A 27,074-nucleotide genomic window follows, 5' to 3' on the forward strand; every position below is an offset into this window, starting at 1 on the left:
ATCTCCATTTCTCCTTTCCCCCAGCTCTCTACCACCTCTCTCTCTCTCTTTCCCTATCCTTCTGTCTCTTTTCCTCCAACTCTGCATTCACAGCTATTTCCCTTTCCCATTCATTTTGCAGTTTTTCTCTTCTGTTCTCCCACCCATGTCCAACCACATTCTCTTGTCTGTTGGCTTATGCTCCTCCCCCGGCTCTTCTTCCCCCTCCCCCCTCATCATTTTATTCAGACACCTGCCTTGTGTCGACGTAAAACTTCCATGATTGTCAAGTAATACTACATTTAGAATGTAACATGCATTTTTTTTTAAACTTTATTTATTTGTTCAAAATACGGATAGGTAACATATATAACAATAAACTAAACATGAACGATATATTTTATATATATATAAAAGAAAAAAGAGAAAAAAAATGACCCCCCCCCCCTTTTCAGCCAACTCTCCTAGGGAGAGCCATAAAGAAAGAAAAAGAAAAATTAAGCATACATATTAATATCTAATCAATGTAAATCAAAATGTAAATACTCTGAATATAACAACCACTTATTAATAAAAAAACTATATTTATCATGCGAAACATACATATGTGATTTTTTTCTATTATTAAACAATATTTCATCTCATTATGCCATCTATTAACATCAATCATATTTGTATCTTTCCACGTACTAACAATACATTTTTGCTAAAGATAATGCTAAATATTCAAAAGCAAGTTGAAATTTATCTAATCCCAGACCTTTCAAAGATTGCAAAATACCCAATAAAAATACTGTCAGATCTAAAAGTATCTTAATCTTATGCAGGTATTCCAGAAATAATTGTACTTTCTTCCAAAAAGATTGTATGTTTTTGCATAACCAAACCGTGTGGGGAAAAAAATTCCAACAGCATTACCACATCTAAAATACAAATATGATTCAAGAAAACCATATTAAAAAAGCAACATCAATTTTTCTTTTTCTTAATATACGCCAAAATGCGTTTACACTTAATCGGTGTGTTTAAACCTCGAACATTAAAAGTAGCAAACCTCAACTTTGACATATCCACTAATATTATTAAAAATTAATAATATCTATATATAAAAACTCAAAGTAATATAAATAGTCCCTCCAATAGGAGAAAAAGAAACTACAAATTAAAGTCTAAATAAAATAAAAATTAAAAAAAATAGAAAAAAAAGATAAAGTAAAAAAAAAAACTACCAATAGGTAGTAATCCCTAAACCAAACTTGGGTGTGGATCACCCACCAGTGGCTGATGACTAATAGAACATAGAGCAAATCTCTCCCTTCCCAGCCAAACAAAAAATAACAACAAGTTATCATAATTACATAAAAAATAAAGTAACAATAAGTAAGTTCTTCTATTCATCCAAGAGATTCCAAACTCAACGACCCCATTTCAGGAGAAATTAGACTCTTTCCATTCCCATTTCTCCCATTTCTACCATTTCTTCCATTTCCAGAACAACCAGATTTTTCTTTAAGAGACAATGGAGGACTACATCTTGGGCCTCGTACATCTGGCAACAAATCAGCAAAAATCATTGCTTCATGCTCATTCTCAAAAAAACAAGATTGAAAGTCTCCACAAAACACCTTCAATGCTGTCGGATAACGAAAAGTAGACTTATAGCCTTTACACTACAGAACTTCTTTAACTGGATTAAATCGACACTAACGCTGAATAACCTCTTGACTCAAATCGGGATTAAAAAAACTCTAGTATTCTGAATCATTAACAGAGCTTGTCGTTGTCTCACATTTTGCACTCCTAGACAAAGTATCATTTCTCTGTCCAAATAATTCAAGCATCGAATTATCACGGGTTTCGGTGATTGATCAGGCAGAGGCCTTCTTCTTAAGGCTCTATGAGCTCTTTCCAATACCAAGCCTCCAGAGAAAAATTCTTGTCCCAATATTTGTGGGATCCATTCTGTAAAAAAAATGAAGAGGATCTTGATCTTCCATACCTTCTGGCAAACCAATAATCTTCACATTGTTTCTTCTACTTTGATTTTCCAAATAATCTACTTTTCTCTCTAACTCCTTTTCACGTTCTCGTAATTCTTTAATGGATTTTTCCACCTCCATCACTTTCTGTATTAGAGGCCACTTGCTGTTCACATTCCAAAAAAGCAGACTGAAATTTTTTAAAATCTTCAGAAAATACTTCCATTCGTGTATTAGCTGTAATGAATTCTGACATCATACTATCTTTCATTTGAGCTAACTCTTGCAATATCGGCTGAGTAACGGTACTAAACAGGTTAACTTGTAGTTCAGAAAGACCCAACCCTGTTTTCTTTAACATAGTGTCAGAACCAGATAACTGCAACTCCTGCTGCAGCTCAACAGCAGGCATATTAACAGTTTTACTGCATGTTTGAACTCCCAACAATGACACCCCGACTTCCTCAGGGGGTTGATGCTAGTCTCCCCTCACAACTTGCTGTTGTTTCAAGAACTCACGGATAAGATCAAGCTCTTCAGATTGAAGTACTGCCTGAGTGGTTTCAAACAATGGATTCATTTTTCTGCGAGCTCCCGCTGCCGTTGGCAGACTGTCAGAATCAGGATCCACTTCATGGAAACACGCACTTTCCTCCTGAGAACGAATAATTGGAGCGATATCCTTCTCCTGGTGAGCAGTAATCATTTTTTTTTCAGTTGCAGTTTTTCCAGGCCCTAAATCTTGAACACTCCGAAAACGTAGTTTCTTCTGTATTTGCCATTAGTAGCTATAACAACTCCTTAATACTTTAAACTAAGTTTTTAAAAAGTTTAAACTTAAAAACAAAAAGTTAAAGACGGGTTCTTAAAAGTTGGCTAGAGAGGTCGAGATTACACGTCTGGGCTCTATGCCATCTTCCCATGCCCCGTAGCATGCATGAAGTTCTTTAACTTTTATCTACTGTATGTTGTAAGTTGTCCCCGTGATTTCAAGGGATTCCTCTGGGTGTTCCGGTTTCCTCCCACCCTTCAAACTGTGCCAGGTTGTAAGTCATTTGGATGTAATTGTGCAGCATTGGCTTGAGGCCAGTTATCATGCCATCAGTTTAAATTTAATTTCTTGAACATAGAGGTGCTGGACATCAGGCTTTAGTACCTTATTCCTGAAAGTATCAGTGAGAAGAAGTTGTGTCCAGGTTGATGGGAGTCCTTTATGGTATTGGCTGCCTTTTTAAAAAAAAATTATTTTATTTTTCAAACTATGAACCATATTAACCAAAATACACACAAACATTTCCCTCTTGAATATACACAGTGTCATGTTCTCCCCTTCCCCCCTCCTCCCTTCCCTCCCTCCTTCCCACTCCCCTCCCTACCCACTAAACGTTCAACATATACAATACAATAAACCCATTAAAAAATGTCATCACACAGTGAAAATAAACAAAAAAATTGTGTCATCTACTGGGTCAGTTCATTTCGTCATCTTCTCATTCTATTATTTTAGGGGGTGGAGGTCCGCGGTAGGTCCTCTCTGTTGTGTTCCATGTTCGGTTCCCAAATTTGTTCAAATACTGTGACTTTATTTTTTAAATTATATGTTACTTTTTCCAATGGAATACATTGCTGTCCTCTCAGGCTCTCTTCTGATTTCCAGGTTGACATTATACTTTTTTTTGCTACAGCTAACGCTATCATAATAAATATTTTTTTGTGCTTCATCCAATTTGAAGCCTAGTTCTTTACTTATATTACTTAGAAGAAAGATCTCTGGATTTTTTGGTATGTTGCTTTTTGTGATTTTATTTAATACCTGATTTAGATCTTCCTAAAACTTTTCCACTTTCTCACATGCCCAAATTGCATGTACTGTTGTTCCCATTTCCTTCTTACAGTGAAAACATCTATCTGATACTGTTGGGTCCCATTTATTTAACTTTTGGGGTGTGGTATATAACCTTCTTGAGGCAGTGCCTCACCTTGATGTTTTCTAGTACGGAGCTTTTAATGGTGATGTGCTACTAATGGCAAGGCTGTGGACATGCCCACCAGCCAAAACTGTACAAAAATAAAGCAAAAGAATAGCTAGGCCAAAATGATAGCAGATAGTTATGACCTGTTCTGATACCAACAGAAGGAATTATTTTGTTATCTATAGTTGGAGAATTTGATTTTAAATCCTAGAGGCTGCAATATATGCAGAGAGAAGATATTATTGCTGTTCCTTAAGCTTGCATTGTCTCTCATTGTTACAGTTCAGAAGGACACCAACAGAAATATCTGAGTGGGACCGACATGGTAAATTAAAATGACAAGCAATCAGAATCTCAGTTTTCCTGCGGAGAAAGCATTGTATTTTTTTGTTGTGTATAATCTGGCCTGCTGGGCATATCCCACAAATTTATCATTACCAATTTATTACACAGACAAAGATGCTAAATCTGATATTAACAGCTCCTTAACTGGCATCTTTGGTCATTAGTTCCCTCCTTATTATAAATATTCACCTGTACTAACTAAACCCTTTCACCTTCTCCACTACTGAAAATAATTTTGTTTTCTTGCTTTCCCAGTTCTGGTGAAGCTTCCCAGGGCTGTGATATTAATTGATTCTCTTTCCATAGCTGTTGTTTAACCTATTGAGATCAAAAATTTTCCTGCAATTTTTGATGGTTTTTTTTTCAAATTTCAGTTTTCCAGCGTCTGTGTGGTTTTTTTTATTGCCATCAAATGTAAACTGGTTGCAAAAAAAGTTAGGAATTGGAGAGTCCTATTTCTCCAAAGATTGGGAAGAATAGGGAATTATCTTCCATGTAATTTTAGTTAAGTATGTAGATTTATTTGGATGGACATTAGATAAACAAGGGGTGTAGTGACATAGAACATTGTAGCAAAGTACAGGCCCTTCGGCGCACAATGTTTTGCCGACTTATATAAACCTTCTCAACAATCTAAACTTTTGTTACCTCACACCCATAACCCTCTACTTTTTTTGCATCCATGAGCCTGTCTAATAGCCTTTTAAATGTCCTTATTGTACTAGCCTCTACCACCACCCCTGGCAATGCATTCCTGCACCAGTACTCTGGTTGTGAAAAACATACTTCTAACGACTCCCCTAAACTTTCCTGCCCTCACCAGATGTCCTCTGGTGTTAGCTATTATTGCCCTGGGAAAATGGTCTTGGCAGTCCACCCTATTTATATCTCTCATAATCTTGTATATCTTTATTAAGTGACACAGCAGTTAAAACTGCTGGTTCGTGACTCCAGAAATCCAGTTTTGACCATTACATCTGATGCGGTCTGTGACTGTGTGGGTCATTTCCACATTTCAAATACGTGAGTTGGCACATTAATTGGACATTGCAAACTGCCCTTTTGTATAGATGAGCTGTAGAATCAGTAGAAATTGATAGAATTTGTGAGATCAATAAAAAAATAAAGGGTTCGTATAGGATTATCAGGCAAATGGGTGCCTGATGGTCAGAATTAATGGATTAAAAACCCTGCTTCTATGTTTAATGAGGGTGGCATGGTTAGCTAAACAGTTAGTGCAATGCTATGACAGCACCAGTGACTCAGGTTCGAATCTGGCGCCGTCTGTATTTGAGTTTGTGTCTTTGTGGATCTCTTCTTATGGTCTAGTTTCCTCCCACTCTCTAATAATGTATGGAGATTGTAGGTTAATTGATGCATTTAGGAGCATGTGCTCATGGGCTGGAAGGGCCTGTTGCCATGCTATATATACAAGCAATCCCTAGGTTAAAAACGTCCAATATAAAAACAACTCGTTCTTGCAAACCGACAACCTGGCTGGAAGTAGAATGCCGTCAACTTCTGGTTTGAGCGTGGTTGAGTCAGCATTGCGAGTGAGTATCCTGTGCATAAGAGTATCAAGTTTCTTGGTGTGCACTTGGCAGAGAATCTTACCTGGTCCCTCAACACCAGGTCCATTGCCAAGAAAGCCCAACAGCATCTCTACTTCCTGCAAATGCTGAGGAAGGTTCATCTCCCACCCTCCAAACTCACAAAATTCTACAGAAAATGTATGGAGAGCATTCTGAGCAATTGGATCACCGCCTGGTTTAGAAACTACCACATCAGACCGTAAGCCCTTGCAGAGAATAGTGGAGTCAGCAGAGAAGATCATTGGGGTCTCTCTTCCTACCGTGACATACATCGACAAGACATGATGTATGCTGAAAGCAAATAATATTGTGAAGGACTTCACACACCCTTCTTGTAATCTTTTCTCCCTTTTGCCATCTGGAAGGCGGTACTGTAGCATTTGTGCCCACACGTCCAGATTGTGCAACAGCTTAATCCCCAAGCCATCAGGCTCCTCAATTACTAGAACATATGTGTACTAGTATAATATGTTTTTTTTAATGATTTTTTAAAGTAACTAATTCCTATTTATATCTGCTGCATGGTCCAAGAGAAGCTGTCTTTCATCTGTACTGTGCTATTAGTAGTTATGGTATGAATGATAAATAAAGGTGACTTGAGAGAGTAGTGTACTGCATATTGCAAGTGTGGGAACAGATTCAAAATTGAAAAGTATGCATTTGAACATCGCACATGTACAGTACTGCATATTCTTATTTTGTCTGGTTTACAAGTGACTCATCAACCAACAGTATGGTGATTCTTTACTGCCTCTTTGGGTTAAAAGCAGCTAGAAATGAACATTCTTCTTTGCAGCTGATTCCACCTCCAATTTTCATGTGGCAAAAATCTAAATCCACCTGCACTGTATTTGTACTGCTCCAAATCTACCAAGGATTTTAAGGCCATTTATGAAGTGAAAAATAAAAGCTCTGTACAAACTCCCTTGATGCCTACTTCAAGAAATTGACTCCAGTAGTAACCAACCACCCCCCCCCCCCCCCCACCACTCGCCAGCAGCAGAATGAAACCCTGACTCTCCAGCACCAGGTCCATCCTCTCCAACAGAAGCCATCTTGAGGCATGATCAATTGCACAAAGACTGAAGTTACTAGAACTGAAGGCTTTTATTAGTAAGAGATGGACAGCATCCCTTGTGTTGGTCGCTCACACTGACCCGGACTCAAACTTGGGTAGGCTTGTGGCATGATAGCCTTTATGGGGGAGAAAGGGAAGAGCCAGTGAGAGCAGGATCAACCAGAAAAGGTCATGTCATTTACATATACAATAGTGGTTTCACCACATTCATCCCCTCTTTTTAAAAAGAGTCTGGGACGGGGGGTGGGGGGGGGCAGAATGGTGTGGTGCAGTCAGCCAACCTCATAAGTTCAGTCTGTCCATTGGTCTCCTTTGGTGCTTTGACTGGCGTGCCTCCGTCCATGGCTCCAAGGTGGTCTCCATCAGCTCTGGCTGATCCATCTTTTAATCTTGGTTGGCCTGGCTTGGGTACTTGGTTGAGTCAGGAGGATGTGTGTGTGCTGGGTTGGCCAGATGGTGGGGGTATGGAACTGAAGCTCTGGAGAGCTAGCAGGGGCATACCTGTCAACTAGTTGGTGAGGGGGTACCAGATGGATACTGTGTTCTCGCATCTATCTAGGAACGCCATGTAGGCGTACTGTGTTTTTGCGTGATGCTGGACTCTTTTGACCAGAAGGTCAATCTTATGAGTCCTCACATGCCTGCAAAGTAGGACCGGCCTGGGAAATGTCTGCCAGGTAGGTAGGGTGGTTCCCGATGCCGATTTCCTAGTGAATGTAAAGAAGCTTTCATGAGGTGTCTTGTTGGTGGCCTTACACAGGAGTAGCGCGGAGGGCCTCTGGGATGACCTTGCCAGTGGGAGATGGGGAGGTCTTTGGACTTTTAAGGCCAGTCATACTGCCTTCCATACCATGCCATTCTCCCGCACCACTTGGCCATTCCCTTTGGGTTTATAGCTGGTGATCCGTCTAAAGGTGATGCCCTTGGACAGCAAATACTGATTCAGCTCATGAAGGACAAACCCCTATCACTGTGGATATAGCAGGGGTATCTGAAAATTGTCAACAGATTGTTCATTGCCTTTATGACAGTAGCTGCAGTCATGTCCGGGCAAGGGATGACAAAGGGGAACCTCGAGTATTCAACGATGATGTTGATGAAGTACACATTGCAGTTTGTGGAGGGTAGGGGTCCTTTGAAGTTGATGCTCAGATGTTCAAAGTGGCAAGTGGCCTTGATCAGGTGTGACTGGTTAGTCTGGAAGAAGCGTGGTTTGCACTCCGCGCAGACCCAGAAATTTTTGATCTCCGTCCTGATGTCCATGATTGGGTAGGGGAGATTATGGACCTTGATGAATTGAAAAAACGGGTGATCCCTGGGTGTCAGAGGCTGCTGTGCAGTACCTGCAACCAGTCCAACTGTACACTGAGACAGGGCGTCCAAGGGCTCATTGAGCTATCCGGGCTGGTACAGTGTTTCATAATTGTAGCTTGATTCTCCACCTCAGGAATTTGTCATTTTTAATTTTACCCCGCTGCTGGTTGTTAAACACGAATGCAACTGCCTCCAGTGCCATATTGCTTGAACGATAGCCTGGGCCTCTTTTTAAATGGAGGAGTGCTATATTTCGTGGCCTTCGAGGGTGCGCAATAAAAAAGCCATGGGCCTGCCCGCCTGGTGATGTGTAGAGGCCAGGGCAAAGTCTGATGCATCGCTCTCCACCTGGAATGGGGTGGACTCGTCTACTGTGTGCATCGTGGACTTTGCAATGTCAGTTTTGATATGGTCGAATGCCTTGCGGGCTTCTGCTGACAGAGTTAAAATGGTGGCCCTGATGAGGGGTCGGGCCTTCTCCGCATAGCTGGGAACCCACTGAGCATAGGGTTATGTCTCTGTGTTACTAGGGAGACTTCTTAAATAACTTCGAAATGCAAGGTTCAAATAACAAAGGTGGCTTTACTTACTGATACCTTCCACCATGCTTACATGACACATATACATACACATATGCCCCACAGTGGTGCATTACAGTTACTACAGTGAGAAGGGTGTATTCTTACACGGATACAAAATAGTTCACATTATCCTGACTATATAACATGTAATATGAGAAAAACCCAAGGCACCTTTCCAGCGGCTTGAAGCAGCAGGGGAGTGGAGGTTCTAACGGGAGGCGCATGCAGTTGGGGTCAGGGATGATGAGTCCATTCTCCACAATGCAGGTGATGGGCACTGAAAACACATTTCCCTGTGTAATACGTCAGGTTGAGTCATTTTGCGGTGTGGAGGAATTTTTGGAGACTCCTATCATGATCCTGCTGATCATGGCCGCAGATGGTGATGTTGTTGAGGTATGGGAAAGAGGCCTGCAGCCTGTGTTCATCCATCATTCGATCCATCTCCCTTTGAAAGACAGACACCCCATTCATGACTCCAAAAGTACCTCTCAGCAACTGATACAGTCAGCCATCTGCCTCGAATGTAGTGTACTGCCGGTATTCAGGATAGATGGAGAGCTGGTGATATGCAGACTTAAGGTCTATGGTCGAGAACACCCTGTATTGTGTGATCTGGTTCATCATGTTGGTTATGCGGGGCAGGGGGTATGCATCTAGCTAGGTGAACCTGTTGATGGTCTGAGAATAATCTATGACCATCTGATGTTTCTCCCCAATCTTCACCACCACTACCTGGGCTCTCCAGAGGCTCATACACCGCCCTATCATCCCCTCAGCAAGGAGGTGTCTCACAATAAATGCCCTGTCCCCGGCACTATATCACCTACTTTTAGTGGCAAAGGTGAGATTAGTGAACAGGGGCAGGGGAGGATTGGGAGCGTGGAGAAGCCGATTGTCGGTGATTGGGTTTGGGGCTGCTGGTCGGCCGCATGGCGAGGGAGGGGTGGGCAGTTTAAAAACTGCCCATTACAGACTGTGAGGGGAGGGTGGGGCCCATTGTACTATATGGTGACACTCTTTAAATTGCACTGGAAGTCTAATCCTAGTAGGATGGTTACACAGAGCTGTGGTAGTACTAGGAACCTACAGTTATGGTATACTGTGCCCTGGACAGTCAGCGTTACTTTACAACTGCCACAAACTTTTACAGAGTGGGATTGGGACACTAGAGAGACACTGTTTTGTGGGCTTACCCCAAGGGAGTAGTGCTGAACAGTGTTTGGGTGAATGAAGCTTTCAGTGCTTCCACTGTCAAATAGGCAAGCGGAGGGGTGGCCATTAACCTGAATGTCCATCATGGTCCTGGAGAGTTGATGTGGTTTGTGTTGATTCAAGGTTACCAATGCCAACATCAGCTCATCATCTGAGGAGTTCTGATGGCTGCCGGTGGTCTGGTAAGATGGGAGTCGAGATGGTGGTCCTCATGGCGCGTGATCATTGCCAGAAAAGAAGAGCAAGATGGAAGAGACATCATCGCTGTAAGTGATCTCCTAGGTACCCAGAAGTGACTGCATCAAAGATGGTGGCCCCCTGCTTGTACTCGGCGCTGCTAGACTTGGGCTTATGAAGTGTCTCTTCTTCTGTAGTTGTAATAGATGGCATCCCTGGCAAGGCAGCGTTTCCTTGGATGCTTGCCCTGCATGCAAAAATAGCAAGATGGGTGGTCAATAATGGCGGCGGAGGTCAGGTCAAGATGGGAGGGGGTTTGTGATCCTGCTTCCCAAGATGGGGGTGCCCCTGTTCCCATGAGGTGGCTGCAGGCTTGCTAGAGAATGATTCAGCATTGTGGATGGCCACTTTCAGAGTGTTCGCCAGTTCGATGGTTTGAGGTAGGCTCATTTGTTTCTGTTTGAGTAGCATTTGCCTCACATAGATGGAGTGGAATTCTGTGTAACAGGCATCTCTGATCAGCAACTATGTGTGCTATTCTGCAGGGCCCTGACAAAGTCATTGAAAGTTTCTCTGTCTACATGAGTCAAGTATGTGCTGCACATAGCCTTCATTCACCTGTACCTTGTTCTGATGTTTCAGGATATCCATGGCATCTCCATATATCTGGGAGTCCTGGACCATCCAGTGAACTCGGTGCCAGATGTATGAAAATAGCAGATGGAGCTTGTCTCCATCGTCCTGGTTCGCAGCTGCAAAGGCTGTGAGGAACTTTTCAAAGCAGCGGTGCAAGAGAGTGAATTTTTTGGCTGCTTCGGGTTCTCTTGGGTTGATTTTTAAGTGATCTAACTTCAACTATTTGTCCATGTTCCGAGGGTAACAAAATTTTGCTACTAAAATTGATGCACGATCAATTATACAAAGACTGAAGTTATTGGTATTGAAGGCTTTTATTAGCAAGAGATGGACAGCATCCCTTGTGATGCTGGCTCACACTGACCCGGATTCAAACTGGGGACAGGCTTGTGGCATAATAGCCTTTATGGGGGAGAAAGGGGAGGAGTCATGTGCTGCCCAGTGAGGGTAGTGTCAACCAGAAAAGGTCTTATCATTTACATATGCAATACTGGTTTCACCACACATCTTTCCATCATCCAATTATGCACTATTTTATTATGTTTAATATGTTAGGGTGTATTTTCATGTGTTTCTTATGTGTGTTACATGCATAGAAAGGTAATATATACTACATATGCTATATACGAAGATAAACATTTGACTAGCTGAAGCTAAATAAGGACAGTATGTACTTGTTCGGACTTTGAGTAAAAATACAAATTTGAGTTAAAGACAAACCAAGGTCACGGAACTCTTTTTTTTTAACCCAGGGACTGCCTGTATACTTTTTGAAAATGAATACAGGTGAAGAGTGGAATGTGGAAGTGGGTGTCGATTAGGAATATGAATTCAATTTAAATTTAGATTTAGATATACAGCATGGTATCAGGCCATTTCAGCCCATGAGCCACTGCCCTATTATACCCAATTAACCTACAACCCCAATTCATTTTGAATGGTGGGAGTAAACTGGAGCTCCCAGAGGAAACCCACACAGACCCAGTGAGAATGTACAAACTCCTTTCAGATGGTGCTGGATTCAAACCCCAGATCGGATCACTGGTGCTAGAACAGCATTGTGCTAACCGCTATCCTGTTGAGTTTTGTGTGTGGTCCAATTGATATAAACATCATGAGAACCATTTGATTACAATGACTAACTTTGGTCTGATAGATTTGGGAAATGTTGAGTCAAAGCTTGCTCACTCAGTCCCCACACCCCAATTCTAAACCTGTTGTCATGTTTCTCCAATATTTAACCAATCCAGATAAAGAGTACTTAACTCAATGTGCCATTACATCCAAGATTCTTGAGGTGTGGGGTCAGTGACTGCAGGATTCTTATTAGATTCTGTGTTTCCTGAAGACTTTGATAACACTGGAAAGCTCCATTTAAATATGCTGGCTATAAAAGCAATGAGGAATTTTTAACAGACAAAGATAAATTTATTTAAATTGAAATTAATAATCAGAAAGTATCAAAAAATTTAAAATGTCAAACATTATTTCCAATAATAGGAATACTTAAATTTAAATTTAGATATACAATATGGTAACGGGCCCTTCCGGACCACAAGCTGGTACACCACAATCCCAAATCCATGTGTTTTTTAAACCAGAACATTCAGATGAAACCTACACTGACATGGGGAGAACATACAAACTCTTTACAGACAATGCCAGATATATTAAACTAAGCTCAAGTACTTAAGATGTAGCAACTTGTCCACTCCAATGTATACTAATCCACAGCTCTGCAATCCTCTGTGATATCAGTGAAGTTAAGAGTCCAGACTGACACTGCATCATTCAGAATCCTAGAGGTGATTTCCAAGCATAGGGCTGGGGAGAGTCTCAAGTGATGCTTCTGCAGACAGACATCATTGGGACTCCAGTGGCCGATTTGACTTTCTAATAGCGCAGACTATCTGCATTTGTCAGAACATTCAGTTTGAGTCACTCAATGCAGACGGTCCATTTTTGAAGCTCTGATGTTAGCTGGTGAGGTCCTGTCTATTAGAATTTGCAGAGATCAAAAATGTCTTCTAGATAAAGAAACTAACAAAATAAATTCAACTGTCAATAAAATCTGGAGTCAGAATCAGCTAAGTAACTATTCTGGACATATGTCCATTCAAGTTAGTCCAACTTACCCACAATTATAACTTAAGAAATGTTTTGTTTTATCATATCAGGCATTACCTCAGGTATCCACTGGAGTCTTGTGGATTCTGCGATGTCAGGTGAAACCAGTGTAGAAACCATAGGCTCCTTCACAAATGGAGTAGGTGAACCCAAACAGGTCGGATGAGTGGGATGTTTGTGAGCTTGTGTAATGTGTTCTCAATAAGATTTCAGAATGCTCTTTCTCCACTTTTATAGTCATGGACCAATGAATTCCAAAAGTTAATAAGAACATTGCATTTCTTCAAGGGACCCATGAACATATAGTTAAAACCTTCTGCCTGTCTCCCTCATAATCTTTTCCCACCACCAATAAAGTGTGATGAATCCAGATGGCATATGCATTTATCCCAATTTATGATAGTGAGAGTTTATTGTCATATACAGAAGTACGATGTACAGATGCAATTGAATTCTTGCTTGTTGCTGTTACACAGATATGTAAACACACTAACATACAAAACTGTAATTTTTTTTAAAGTGCCATGAGAATAAAAAAAATACAGTAAATATAAACAGATAATTAGATAAATATTGTGGCTCCTTTAGCAAATATTTCTGGGCATTTCTATTTTAAGCTTTAACGTTGTTGTATGTTACCTTTATATATCGGCAATACAGAGCAAAGGTTGTGATAGCAAAAGTAAGCATGGATAACCAATGAGGTGCTTTATTAATTGACCATCTTGTTATAATTACAAGAGTAATTGGCAGTGCACAGGGTATAAGGGCAAATCTCAAATACTGTACTTATAGTTCCACTCATGCAGATTGCTGTAGAGCTGCAGGTGCTTCAATAATAGGTACTTAATCACTATTTATAACACATTTTGGCTGAAGAGAGTTTGACAACCCAAGGGGTACAATTAGCATTCTCCAAAATGCTTCACGATTACGTATTCAGATTGAATTTCAGAATACCTACACCATGGGACTAATTTGGGAATCAGTGAACTTCGGAAGAACCAAGAGTAAAGTGTGTCTGTCATCCAACACCTAACATTTCCCTCCCACTTTATTATGTTGCTTATCTTTAAAAAAAAGTAGAGGGCAAGATCCTAATGCCCTGCCAGAATTAATTATCTCTGAACCACACCTTGTGCTACTGTTGTGAATAAAACATAGGGACTGAAAGCTCATGGTGAATATTAAAACCAGAAAATGCAAAACTGCATTTGCTCGAGTGTTAGTTTCTCTCTATCATCCAGGGTGTCCTTTTAGTGGAAAAAAAATTAATGACAGGGAAACAGTTACAGGAATTATAACTTATTTTCCACAATTTTTCTATTCATAATTTAAAATGTCAGGTTAATGACATATGTCATTGTTCAGTTTATATTTTAATGTAATCTGGTTTTTCAGAAGGTCGCTACAATATTTATCTTCAATAAGGAAACTATTCTCCATTTAAAATAGTCTGTGTACAGTCATTTAAAGCATTGCTAAATCCCAGAATGAATTGTTTTCATTAAAATCTTATGTCCTTTGTTAACTAAATAACCTGAGCTTTATCCTTCCAATTGATTTGGTTCCATAGCAAAGTCTTTGAAACTTGAGAGATTTTGCCTATTTCTCCTTTTAATTTTCCAATCAGCCAACTGTTAGTTTAGACAAGACGAGTGTACATTTTCCGCACTTCCATTCCATAGAACAGTACAGTACAGAAACTGGGCCCTTCGGCACTTCTAGTCTGTGCCAAACTAATCAACCCAGTCCCATTTACCTGCACCCAGTCCATTGCTCTCCATAAGCTTCCTGTCCATATACCAATCCAAATTCTTCTTAAATATTAAAATTGAGCCTGCATTCACCACTTAGGCTGCAAGCTCATTCCATACTCCCACTACTTTTTGTGTGACGATGGGATCACCTTTATCACCTGTGACCACTCCCCTAAACTTTTCCCCTTTCACCATTAATCCATGTCCTCTGGTTTATTTCTCGCCTATCCTCAGTGGAAAAAGCCTACCTACATTTACTCTGACTACACCCCTCATAATTTTCTGTAGTTAGGTGACCAAAACTACACACAATATTCTGAATTTAGCCTCACTATTGTGCCTGGGTTGTACCATTGGAGGTTTTAATAAACACTAGAAAGGCTTGTAAGTTTAACAGCCCTTTTTTTTTAACTCACATTCAGCTACTGGGTTGCATATTGATATTATGTATCTCACCACGCATGCACCACTCTCAAGTGTGATGTGGCTCTTACAGTATTAGTGTTCATGCTCTAGCATAAAATAGTCCCAGGTTTCCTCAGTATATAACATACCTCTTTAAAAAATTATTAAAATTTTAAAAATTATTAAAATTTAAAAGTAAATTGTTACTGCTTCTTTATCTGCAATTGCAATTGATAATTAACTATTTTCTTTATACATTTGCTGTTCTATATTCTTTTCAGTGGAATTGCACTGATGGTAGGAGGTTGCTTCTCTACCTCATAGACCTTGTAGCAACTGTTTGGTTCTGTGGTTCTCCTGCTGCTTGCTGTGCAGTCATTGCAGTGTTGTTGGTTAGGGTTTTGCCTCATGTTTCCTCAGAAGTTGTTGGAATTACAGTAGCTACTGATCCTTCTGGCACTTTCCGTGTCAGATCTGGTGTTGGGTGAACATGAGTCCTGTTTTGCCTCAGTTGCCTGCCAGATTCTGTCTCAATGATGTATGACTTTGGCATCTCAGGTTTTCTAACAATCTTTGCTGGACTCCAGGTTTTTATAATTGGCTCTTGAACATGCACATGCTGCCCTGTGAAGAGTTCTGGTAATGCTTGTGCATGTTTGTTTTAATGTTGATGACTTCCCTCTTGTATGTTAGTCAACTTTCTTCTTATTTCCTCTTGGTCGTCTGGTGGGCAGATTTTGCTTGGCAGGGTTGTCATGTACTTTCTGCCATTCAGAAGCTCTGCTGGGGATTTCATGTCAGCTGTCAAGGGTGTTGCTCGGAGTGACAGAAGAGCAAAGTAAGGGTCTTCCTTTGTCTCCTGACATTTAGTGAGAGTACGTTTAATTGTCTATACATGACTCTCAATTAATCCATGCCCCTTGGGGTAATGTGGTGAATCCATAATCTGCAGCTATTTCTCTGAATTCACATGATATGAAATGGGTCCCATTGTAACATATCACTTGTTTGAGTATCCCCTGTTCCGTGAAGAGCGCTTGTACTGCATTAGTGATGGATGGTGTTCTCAGGTCCTTCACTTTCCTAATGAAGGGGAATTTGGAGTAGTAGCAGGACACAATGAGATACCACTCTTGGTTTTCTGTGAACAGGTTTCCTCCCACAGTGGGCCATGGCCTGGCAGGTATTTTAGTGAGAATCATCTCTTCCTTTTGTATATTTCTGTATTTCTGGCCTGCCGGATATGTAACCACCATTTTTTCGATGGCCTTGTACATGCCTGTCCAGTAAACTGCTGACTCTACTCTGAGTTTGCATTTCTCCATTCCCATGTGGCCTTGGTGTATTTTCTGGAGAATCTCTTTTTGCATTGTCTCTAGTATTATCAGCTGAGACCCTGACAGCAGTACACCATTCTCCAGGGATATGTCGTCCCTGACAGACCAATACTGATGTATTGTAGGCTGTATTTGTTTTATCCTTCCCGGCCACCCCTTTATCACCTGTTGCGAGAGCAGCTGCAGCACCTCGTCCTTTGCTGTGTCTTCTTTAATCGGGTTTAGTTTATTCCTGGTCACACTGACAAGGTGATGTACCTTGATCTCCATGTCTTTCATTTTGTTCGGGGAAAGATGTGACAAGGCATCTATGAGCACCATTTCTTTCCCTGGCCTCTACTTCATGGTGAAGTCATAATATTGAAGCTGGAGGAGTAGCCTCTGTAGTCTGGTTGGTGCCTTGCTGAGGTTCTTTTCTGGATGTGTTCTAGTGGGTGATGATCACTCTCTATCACAAACCGTCTCCCATAGAGGAATTTGTCACATCTATATACGACTGCCAACTGCTCCCTTTCAATATTGGCATATCAGATCTCTGCTGTTCTCAGGGTTTTAGAGGCAAAGTCTATTGGTTTTCCTCTGAGGTTGGTTGTGTGGTCTGACATGTGTGGGGTGAAGGAACTCGTGTACTGAACCAGGCCCAGAAAGTTTCTTGGTTCCTTTATGTCCTTTGGGTGCTCCGTTTCAGCAATGGCTGTTACCATCTCTAGGCTTGACCTGACCCCTTCAGGTGTGCACCCCATTCCAAAGAATTGGCACTCCTTCTCCTTAATGATGCAGTTGTCTGCATTGGGTTTGATGCCAGTCCCTCTTGTTTTCTCCATGGCATCTCCACCACAGACCTGGATGTCATCTGCGATGCCGACAGGGCCCTTGCATCACATGTAGGTCTCATCTATCTTTTGCTGGAAGACGTTTTGGCTCACCTTTAGGCTAAAAGGTAGTCCCAGGAACTTATACTGGCTGAATGGATTATTGAATGTTGTGAGCAGTGTCGATTCTTCATCGAGCTTCACTTTCAAATATCCATTTTTGCATCTAGTTTGCATCTAGATTTTGTATCTTGCTAGTTCAGAAGTGATGTCTTCCAGCATTGGTGTTGGATGATGACCTCATTCGATTGCTTGGTTTAGGTCTTTGGGGTCTAGACATATCCTCAGGCGGCCATTCGTTTTTTCCTTTATTACAATGGAATTCATCCAATCGGTTGGCTTGACCACTTTCACTATCACTCATTTTTTTTTCCTTCCATTTCTTCGAGCTCCTGCTCTTGCCTTTGTTTCAGCTCCATTGGCACTTTCCGTGCAGCATGGATTATTGGTTTGCATTCTGGGTCTATGGTTATGTGGTATTCCAAATTTACAAAGTACCTGACTGAATTCAAAGCATTCAGAGTACATGTCCATGAGTTCAGCCTATTTTGAGATTGGAGGGCATTGCTCAAGCAAGATATCGCTCTTGGACAGTTCCTTCTCTCTGATCTCATTGTTTACAGAGATAAGTTGTAATTCCTAACAACTATTTAGGTCTAGGATTGATGATCCACCAGTGTCAACCACGAAGTATGTGTATGTGATGCTTTTTTTTCTTTATGTCTGCTTTTTATTTGGACTTTTCCTAGTTGTTTAATCATGGGGCCACTGTAGGCTGTAAGCGTGACATTTACTGCTTCTAGTGTGCCTTCCTCCGGACAGCCATTCTTTATGCGCTCGGGGAACATCTGGCAGTACAGTCTCAGTGGGAAGACGTTGCTTTGTGATCCTGTATCCAACTTCATTTTCAAGTTGAATATTGTCTACTTGTTCGAATGTTTCTTTTCACTTGGATCATGGTGTGCAATTCACTTTTTCCTCCCTTCCCTTTCTTGGATGTCTCATGGAGGAGTACTGTTTCGATGTCGATTGTCAATGTGTTGGAGTCACTGCTGTTGTTTCTCTCGAAATGGTGTACTTTCCTTCTGTATTCTTGTATTATTTTCATGACAGACCTACACATCTTTTCCCAGTGATTGACCATCCTACAGGTCCTTCACTTCAAACTAAACATGGGGCATTTCTTGCTGTAATCTGTAATGGTAATGCGCATACAGAGGAAGCTGCAGACATCTGAGAACTGAAGGAGATACGGCAGATTACACAACTTCAATGAACGCAAGAAATGTGCCTCCTGTGGGTCTTGGATACTGGGACTCAAAGGGGGATTTGGGAGTTCAAGATCCGAAGGTTGCGAGGCTGGAACCCTGCGCAGGATATTTGGAGGTTCCAAGTCTACTGTGGGTATTTGGACCTGAAGGTTCTAGATCTCTGATCGAGACCATGTCCTCTCTGAAATCTGGGTATGCCACGTAGGCATACAAGAGTGAACCCGAACATGGATTTCCTCAGGAATCCAAACATTAGTTCGTGAGGAGTCGCATTGGTCGCACTGCAGAGAAGCGATCTTATGGTGTGGAGCATGATGGGCAGAGCTCCTTTCTAGCATGAGTCTGGAAGGCCTTTAGACTAGAGAGCTAATACCACAGCTTTCCAAACTGTTGAGTTCTCTTTTTTTTTAATTGTCCATTCCCCCGGGGTTTGTAGCTAGTCATCCTGCTTGAGGCGATGCCGCTTACATGCAGGTATTGGTGTAGCTCTTCACTCATAAATGATGAGCCCTGGTCACTATAAATATAGCTGAGAAACCTGACCATGGTGAAATGTGCAGAGCTCTGATTACTGTGGTGGTGATGGTGTCTGGGCAGGGGATGGCAAATGGAAAATGTGAGTACTCATCAATAACGTTAAGAAAGAACACGTTTCCATTGGTGGAAGGAAGGGGCCTCTTGAAATCGACGCTGAGTCATTTGAAGGGGCAAGAAGATTTTATCAGGTGTGCTTTGTCAGGGCAGTAGAAATGCGGTTTGCACTCAGCACAGACCTGGCGTGACATGGTAATTTCCCTGATATATTCAATAGAGAAGGGCAGGTTGCGTTGCATGACAAAGTGGGCCATGCGGCAGAGTTGTGAAACGACGGCAACTGGCTGGTGTGTGCAGCAGTGCAGCTTCCACGGGAGAGGGCATCTGGAGGTTCACTGAGTGTACCTGGCCTATACACTATCTCATAGTTATAGGTGGAGAGTTTGATCCCCCACCTCGCGATCTTGTCATTCTTTATTTTACCCCTATTCATATTATTGAACATGAATGCTGCAGATCAGTGAACAGTGTAAATTTCCTGCTGGCCAGGTAGTGCCTCTAGTGTCTCCACAATGGCTTGAGCCTCTTTCTCCACTGAAGGGTTTCGGAGCTTGTGCCCTTGTAGGGTGTGGAGAAAGAAAGCTACTGGCCTGCCCACATGGTTAAGGGCCCTGACCAGGGCTACATTGGAAGCATCGCTCTCCACCTGGAATTGTGTGTTCTCGTCCATTGCATGCATGGTGGCCTTAGCAATATAGCTCCTGGCATAGCTACAATCTGCCTGGGCTTTGGCCGATAATGGAAAAGAGGCAGATTTTAAAAGGGGGTGAACCTTGTCAGTCTAATGAGGCACCCACTAGGGGCGTAGTATGAGAAGCCCAGGCACCTCCTTAAAGCTTTCATGGGATGGGGAGGGCTAAAAGGGGGCTTTTATGCTCAGGGTCTGAGTCAATGACACCATTCTCTACCACATAATGCAGGATAACTGGATGTTCAGTCCAGAACACACATTTACTGATATTGTATGTGAGGTTCAGGGATTTACCTGTGTGGAGAAAGCTCTAAAGATTGATGTCATGGTCCTCCAGATTGTGTCCGCGGATGACATTGTCATGATAGGGGAAGGTAGCCCTTAACTCATACTTATCTACCATTTTGTCATCTGCCTCTAGAAGACAGAGACCCGTTCATAATACCGAAAGGGACCCTCTCGAACTGATTAGAATGCTGTGTAGGGATGGTCCTCAGAATGGATTGGTAGCTTTCAGGTCAATGGTCAAATAGACCGGTACTGCACAATTTTATTCACATGTCTGAGATTCGGGATAGGGGGTATGTGTCCAGGAATGTGAAGCGATTAAATGTTTGACTATAGTCAATCACTAGCCTAGGCTTTTCTCCCCATCTCATGACTACCACTTTGGCTCTCTACGGGATGTTTTTGGGTTCAATTATTATTTTTTCTTTAAGCAGCCACTGCGTTTTCAGCTCTAATAAATTCTTGGTCTCCTGCACTGTATTGCCTGCTCTTTGTGACTATCAGCTTACAGTTAGGGGATGGGTTCTGAAACATGCTTGGGGGTGGTGGGGAGGGTTCGACAGTCAGTGTGGAGACACCACATGTAGTGTTTGGCTTTTGGGACCTTCCATTCTGCATCGTGATTGGGGGAAGTGGGCCTGAGTGCTCCATGGTCACACTTTTTAGGTGACACAGAAAGTTTAGGCCCAGCAACACAGGGGCACACAAATGCTCCAATGCATTCAATCAGAACTTACAAAACTGCCCCCCCCCCCACCTTTTACAGTTAAGTGTATTGTACAATACCCCTGAATAGTTGCCAAATATGACTGCGAAGCTAGATAAAAACGTTTGTCCATTGGGTAAACCTTTAAGTTGTACCGCCAAGCAGTCACAGAGTTTATAAAGCTCTCATCTGAGCCAGTGTCTATTAAGCAATCTGTCAGATGACCGTTTACCCCCACCTCCATCATTGAATTGTTTAACTGGTGGGGTTTTGCCTGTCGATGTCATCTTGACCCAAGGGCTGGGAAGATGGTGGTCATTCCCACCATTGCTTCACTTCCGAATTTCCTTGGTGCTTCACTTTCGGTACCTGTTCCTGCCACGAGGCGCAGCAAGATGGTGGTGGTGAGCAGCATGGAAAGGCAGGGACCCACACTTCTGGGCTTGAGCACAGAACATTCGATGGTTCAGGGATCGCACATGTTGTCACCTTCCCAGGATTCTCCTTGGCCCAACAGAATTTCACCAAATGTGGGGAAAAGGCAGGTAGGTGAGGATCAGCCATGAACTCATTGAATGGTGGAGCAGGCTCGATGGACCAGTCCTGCTCCTGTTTTTTAATGTTCTTATATGAGTGGTAGAATTGAGATGGGGTTGATGAGAATGATAGGAGAAAAAAGTGGGTTTATCATTGAATTGTTATAAATGGATTATTGGTGGTTGGTGCAGACTTGCTTCATAAGAAATTGACCCATTTAATGCAAGCCTTTCTCAGAGGTATGCTACTTCTCACCTAAAGGGCCAGAGAGAAATATTATTTAGATACTGAATGAAACCAGTGAACTCATTGAGTTCATACTTGCTCCATATAGAAAATAAAATGAAAAGGAGTCATCTTTCAATGGACCAATCATTCATTAAGATCAATGCCACTTTCCTGCACTAACCTTATACCCCTTCATCCATTAATATCAAAATTCCTCTGTATATTTACCTCGAATTTCCTCAGTGACTGAGTCTCCACAATACCCTTATGGTCCAAATTCCAATTTAATATAGTATTTTGGGATTGGCTGATTCTGGATAAATGTATTTTCTGGTTGCTTGAGACTTATTCTTATAATACTTAACTAATACACCTGGCCCAACCAACCAACCTGCCCCAACCAACCAATTTTCCCTTGCAACCGCTGCAACCGTGTCTGCCTGTCCCGCATCGGACTTGTCAGCCACAAACGAGCCTGCAGCTGACGTGGACATTACCCCTCCATAAATCTTCGTCCGCGAAGCCAAGCCAAAGAGAGAGAAAGAAAGAATACACCTGCATTAAGAATAAAGAGTTTAAAAGACAACAGACAAAAATAATACACTGAACTTACAATGAACAAAATTCCCTTGAATTAATATATAAACTTTAAAGTATTTTACTTTATTTTCAGTTTCCTTCTTTGAAAACATCGAACCATCACTGCATCTGCTGGCTCCTCCTCCACTCCCGGCCCACACACAGAGCTGCCCAAAAGACTGGGGTGACTCTTACTAAGCAGGGATAAGGAGAGGCTTTAAGAGAGTTGCTCAAACATCCTGGACGATGTTGTTGCTATTTCACAGAACTTTATTGAAACAGGTGCTGTGAGCAAAGCACGACCAAGACAAAATATTCACTCCCATCTTCACCAAAGGTTAATGTGTTACTTCAGAGAACATTTACTATTTTAAACTTGTGTATTTTTAACCATTAATTTATTCTTTATTTTTAGTTATTTTCCTAGTTTTTTTTGTTTTTGTTGGTTGCTTGAGTCTGCTGGTGGCTTGAATTCCGGATGGCAGGGGTTTTTCTGTAACTCGAGTGGTTTTGCAGCATATTTTTGTTAAAAGATTGTCAATCACCCCTGTGATGCAAGCTGGCATGCATGCCCAGACAACTTTCTGCTGTTGTATATTTCTCCTACTCCTTTATTTCGTCTGACCCTGCCCCACTCCCACCACCCCATCTGAATATCAATCCAGTGCCTAGCTGATAAAGCAAATTTTACCATCCTCACTCCTTATTCAACAGTTTCTGGAACAAAACAGTGACAAACAGTCACATTAATATCCCACAGGATGAACTGCTTCTGTAAGTTTAACATGTCTAAACGTCAGAGATTGCATACAAATAACAATGTATTATTCTGCAGCAAAACTTTATGAGATTGGGTTTCTGCACCCTTATTGCTGACAGTGAACTTGAGACTGATATAAGTGATGAGTTATGTAAACTAAGATGACCGCACATAATTCTTCTGCTTTGATTAAATGTCACATAGCTAGAAGGCGTTGCTAATAGTAGGTTGCTCATGACTGATAGTAGAAGATGTCCTTAATATGAAGAGCTTGCAATGGGATTAGCCATTATTGAGCCTCATTTATTTGCCTGGAAGATCACATCAGGTCATAAGTGCTAGTCCATCAGGCCATTCTGTAAAACAGAGATACCAAAAAAACAGTTTTTCAGATATTCAAGACTAGATTCTTTATTGTCATGTAATAAAACAGGAAATGTGATATTAAATGAAATTTCCTTTAGCCTAACATAAGGAAGATGAATATTCACCATCAGCAGAAATTTCCCATCACTCCTTACAGACAGAGAAAGAGAAGCCAAAGAGAGTCCCCGCAGTCATACGGCCTTCAGTCCACACTATTGGCAACCTAAGGTCCAGATCCAAACCTCTGACATGATCAGGAAGCCCTCAGTGCCCTCGGCACCCTCTTGCATCCTGGTATCTTTTCAGCCACTTGAGCCGGTCTCCAGCAGTCCGCAGCCTGGTGCAAGTCCCTTGACTGCAGTTGTCAGCAGCCCGCAGCCTGTGTGGGTTCCTTGCCTTCAGTCACCAACAGGCTGCCGCCTGTGTGTCCTTCAGCCTCAGAGCCCATCACTGGTCCACTGCCATGATTACCATCCTGTGGGGCACTTGCTCTGCTTTTCCTTCTCAAATGGGAGTGAGGTGGGGTAGTCTCCCCATTTTCTGGTGCCCTGCGCCAGTCCTCTGCTTCCTCAGAGTCTGTAAACCCTTGTGGCCACGGCTATACAAAGGCACATTTATCTTGGGCCCAGATCACATAGTCACAGGATTTTAAAACAAACCACAATTGGATCCTTTAACAGGCCATTTAACAGGCCTGTATGGAGCTGACAGCAGTCAGATTGGATGGTTGGAGCCCATGGAGAAGCGCTGTGTCTCTGCTACCCACTCTCTGTCGGTCCGCACCAGCCCTAGCACTGCCAGTACAGCAGGGCCGCCATATTTTTAAAAATAGATTTCCAACAATATGAATTCTGCCATTTCAAAACAGAGCAGCAGTGAATATATAACTGGAAAGTTAAACCATTCCTGTAAAATCAAATGCATTGCTCATACAACCATAAGACTTAGGAGCAGGGTTGGGGACATTCAACCATTGAGCCTGTTCCAACTTTTAAATCGTGGCTGATGTATTTTTCCATTCAACACATTTTTCTGTCTTCTCCCTATAACCTTTAACACTCTTACTTATCAACAACCTATCTAATTCTGCTTTAAAATGTTCAGTTGCATTTGCATGTTAGATTCTGCCTCCATTATGTATTCCATTATCTTTAAATTTAACAGCTGGTTCAACACAAAGTCATGGCTGAACAATCTGTGAACATAATTCTGTGAGCTTGTTTAGATTGTGCTGTGTGATGCAAAAAAATGGGTGGAAGCTGGATTTGAGTGGGACGGGGAACTATATTGAGATATCTGCTACAGGGAGATTTCAACCTAATGAGTAGGGAGCATGATGATTTGAGGAAGCTCACTTTTCCCAAAGATTTCATGTTCAAAGAATAATGGGGGAAAAAAAGATATTTTAAATGCAATGCGGTAAAAATCCCCATTATCTGGAATTCAAACGATCATCAGCAACAACCAACCTGGAAAAAAAATCAAGAATGCAAATTAATTTTGTGTATTGACATCAGGATTGACGTTAACAGGCATGGTGAAACTTGGTTTCCTAGGGATTTTGGGGATCTGGTTCAGAACAGAGCAAATGAGGTACTTGAGGAGTATAAAAATGCAAGAAAAAATTAGGAAGGATAAAAGAAGATGTGAGGTTGCTTTGGCAGACAATGAGAAGGGAAATCATAAAGATTTCTACAGGTATAAGAACAATAGGATAGAAAGGGACAAAATTGGTCCCTTGAATATCAGTGTTCAGCTATGTATGGACCCAAAAGAAATGGGGGAGATCTTAAATGTTTTTTTTTGCATCAATATTTACTCAGAAAACTGGCACTGAGTCATTGGAAGTAAGTAAAACAAGCAGTGAGATCATAGAACCTATACACATTGAAGAGGTGGAGATGCCTGTTGCCTTTAAGCAAATAAGGTTGGATAAATCCCCAGGGCCTGATGAAATATTCCCCTGGACCTTGAGGGAGGCTAATGTAGAAATTGCAAAGGCTCTGGAATAAATATTTAAAGATGTTCTTAGCAATGGGAGTCGTGCTGGAGAATTGGAGGGTAGCTCTTGTTGTTCGGTTGTATAAAATAGGCTCCGACAGTAATCCTTCAAAGTATAGGCAAGAGAGCACGATGTCAGTAGTAGGTAAACTATTGGAAGGTTTAATTTTAAGAGCTCAGATATACAAGTATTTAGATAGCCAGGGACTGAGTAAGGATAGCCAACATGGCTTTGTATGTTTAACCAATCTGATAAGAGTTTTTTGAGGAGGTTACCAGGAAAAATCACGAATGATAGACTATGGATGTCGTCTACATAGACTTTAGTAAGGCTTTTGACAAGATCCACATGGGAGGATTATCAAGAAGGTTCAGAAGCTTGGTATTCACAGTGAGGTGAAAAACTGGATTTAACATTGCTATAGAGAGTGGTGGTGGATGATTGCTTCTTAGACTGGAGGCCTGTGACTAGTGGTGTGCCTCAGACTGGAGGCATGTGACTAATGGTGTGCCTCAGACTGGAGGCCTGTGACTAGTGGTGTTCCTCAGTCTAGAGGCCTGTGACTAGTGGTGTGCCTCAGACTGGAGGCATGTGACTAGTGGTGTGCCTCAGACTGGAGGCCTGTGACTAGTGGTGTTCCTCAGTCTAGAGGCCTGTGACTAGTGGTGTGCCTCAGACTGGAGGCCTGTGACTAGTGGTGTGCCTCAGACTGGAGGCCTGTGACTAGTGGTGTGCCTCAGACTGGAGGCCTGTGACTAGTGGTGTGCCTCAGGGATCAGTGATGAGAGCAAACATTCAGCCAGCAAAGTGCCCCTGTCATTGCTCCACCCTCAGCAGCTGCTTGAATAAGCTTTGAATAAGGTAGTTTTGGATTGAAATGGTGGTGCCCCACCTGTCGCTGGGACAACTCTCCCAAAATGTCTCCCCATCCTTACTTAGTAAGGATATTTATCTTTATTAGTATATTATTGAGTATATTAATAAAGCTTTATCTGTAAACTTGGGGGAGTGGGAGTTAATTATGATGGTGGCACAGTTAGTGAAGTGATTAACACAGTTAGCACCAGTGACCGGGGTTTGAATTTAAATGTTGTAAGTTATGGGGATTACCTGATTAAAGTGAACTTTACTAATTAACAACTACAAGACTTATTTATTTCAAATTACTTTATATTTTGCTTTGTCTTTTGTCTTTTAAACTGTTTATTCTTAATGCTATTTATTAGTTGGGCATTGAAAGAGTGAGTTTCAACCAAATGGAAAATTTGCATATCCAATATCTACCAATTCCTGTAGGTGCCGTATACCGGGGATTTTTCTGCAACTGTTCTTAAACATTTTTTTTTTAATTATAAGGGCAGTACAGTTGGCGTAGCGGTTAGAACAACACTCTTACAGCGCCGGCTATTGGGACTTGGGTTTGAATCCCATGCTGTAAGGTGTTTGTACATTTTTCCTGTTGTGTATTTTCCCTTTGAAAATAACCTCACTCAAGAGAAGCTGTAAACATCTTTATTCATGCCAAGATGGCGACAAACTGAACTTCATCATGCAATGTAACTCCATGTATATAACATCATGCATGCATGCATGTTCCCATAACACCATAACACTCTTCCCCTCAAAAAATTTTTTTTTTTTTTTTTTGCTTACTGGTAAATAAGTATAAAGTTAAATTTAAC

The 27,074-nt window shown here is 41.6% G+C and overlaps 1 long non-coding RNA gene across 3 annotated transcripts in view; it reads left to right on the forward strand.

Annotated features, from left to right (window-relative positions):
* Window positions 1–2,319: 2,319 nt before the first annotated feature.
* The window catches only part of LOC138761904 (uncharacterized), a 134,979-nt gene continuing 110,224 nt past the window's right edge, over window positions 2,320–27,074 (forward strand). For all 3 annotated transcript variants that reach the window (XR_011356597.1, XR_011356595.1, XR_011356596.1), the window contains exons 1-2: window positions 2,320–2,649; window positions 10,180–10,322. This is a non-coding gene — a long non-coding RNA (uncharacterized lncRNA). The remainder of the gene's footprint in view (window positions 2,650–10,179; window positions 10,323–27,074) is intronic.

Source organism: Narcine bancroftii, chromosome 4 (genome assembly GCF_036971445.1).
Source record: "Narcine bancroftii isolate sNarBan1 chromosome 4, sNarBan1.hap1, whole genome shotgun sequence".
Taxonomy (NCBI): domain Eukaryota; kingdom Metazoa; phylum Chordata; class Chondrichthyes; order Torpediniformes; family Narcinidae; genus Narcine; species Narcine bancroftii.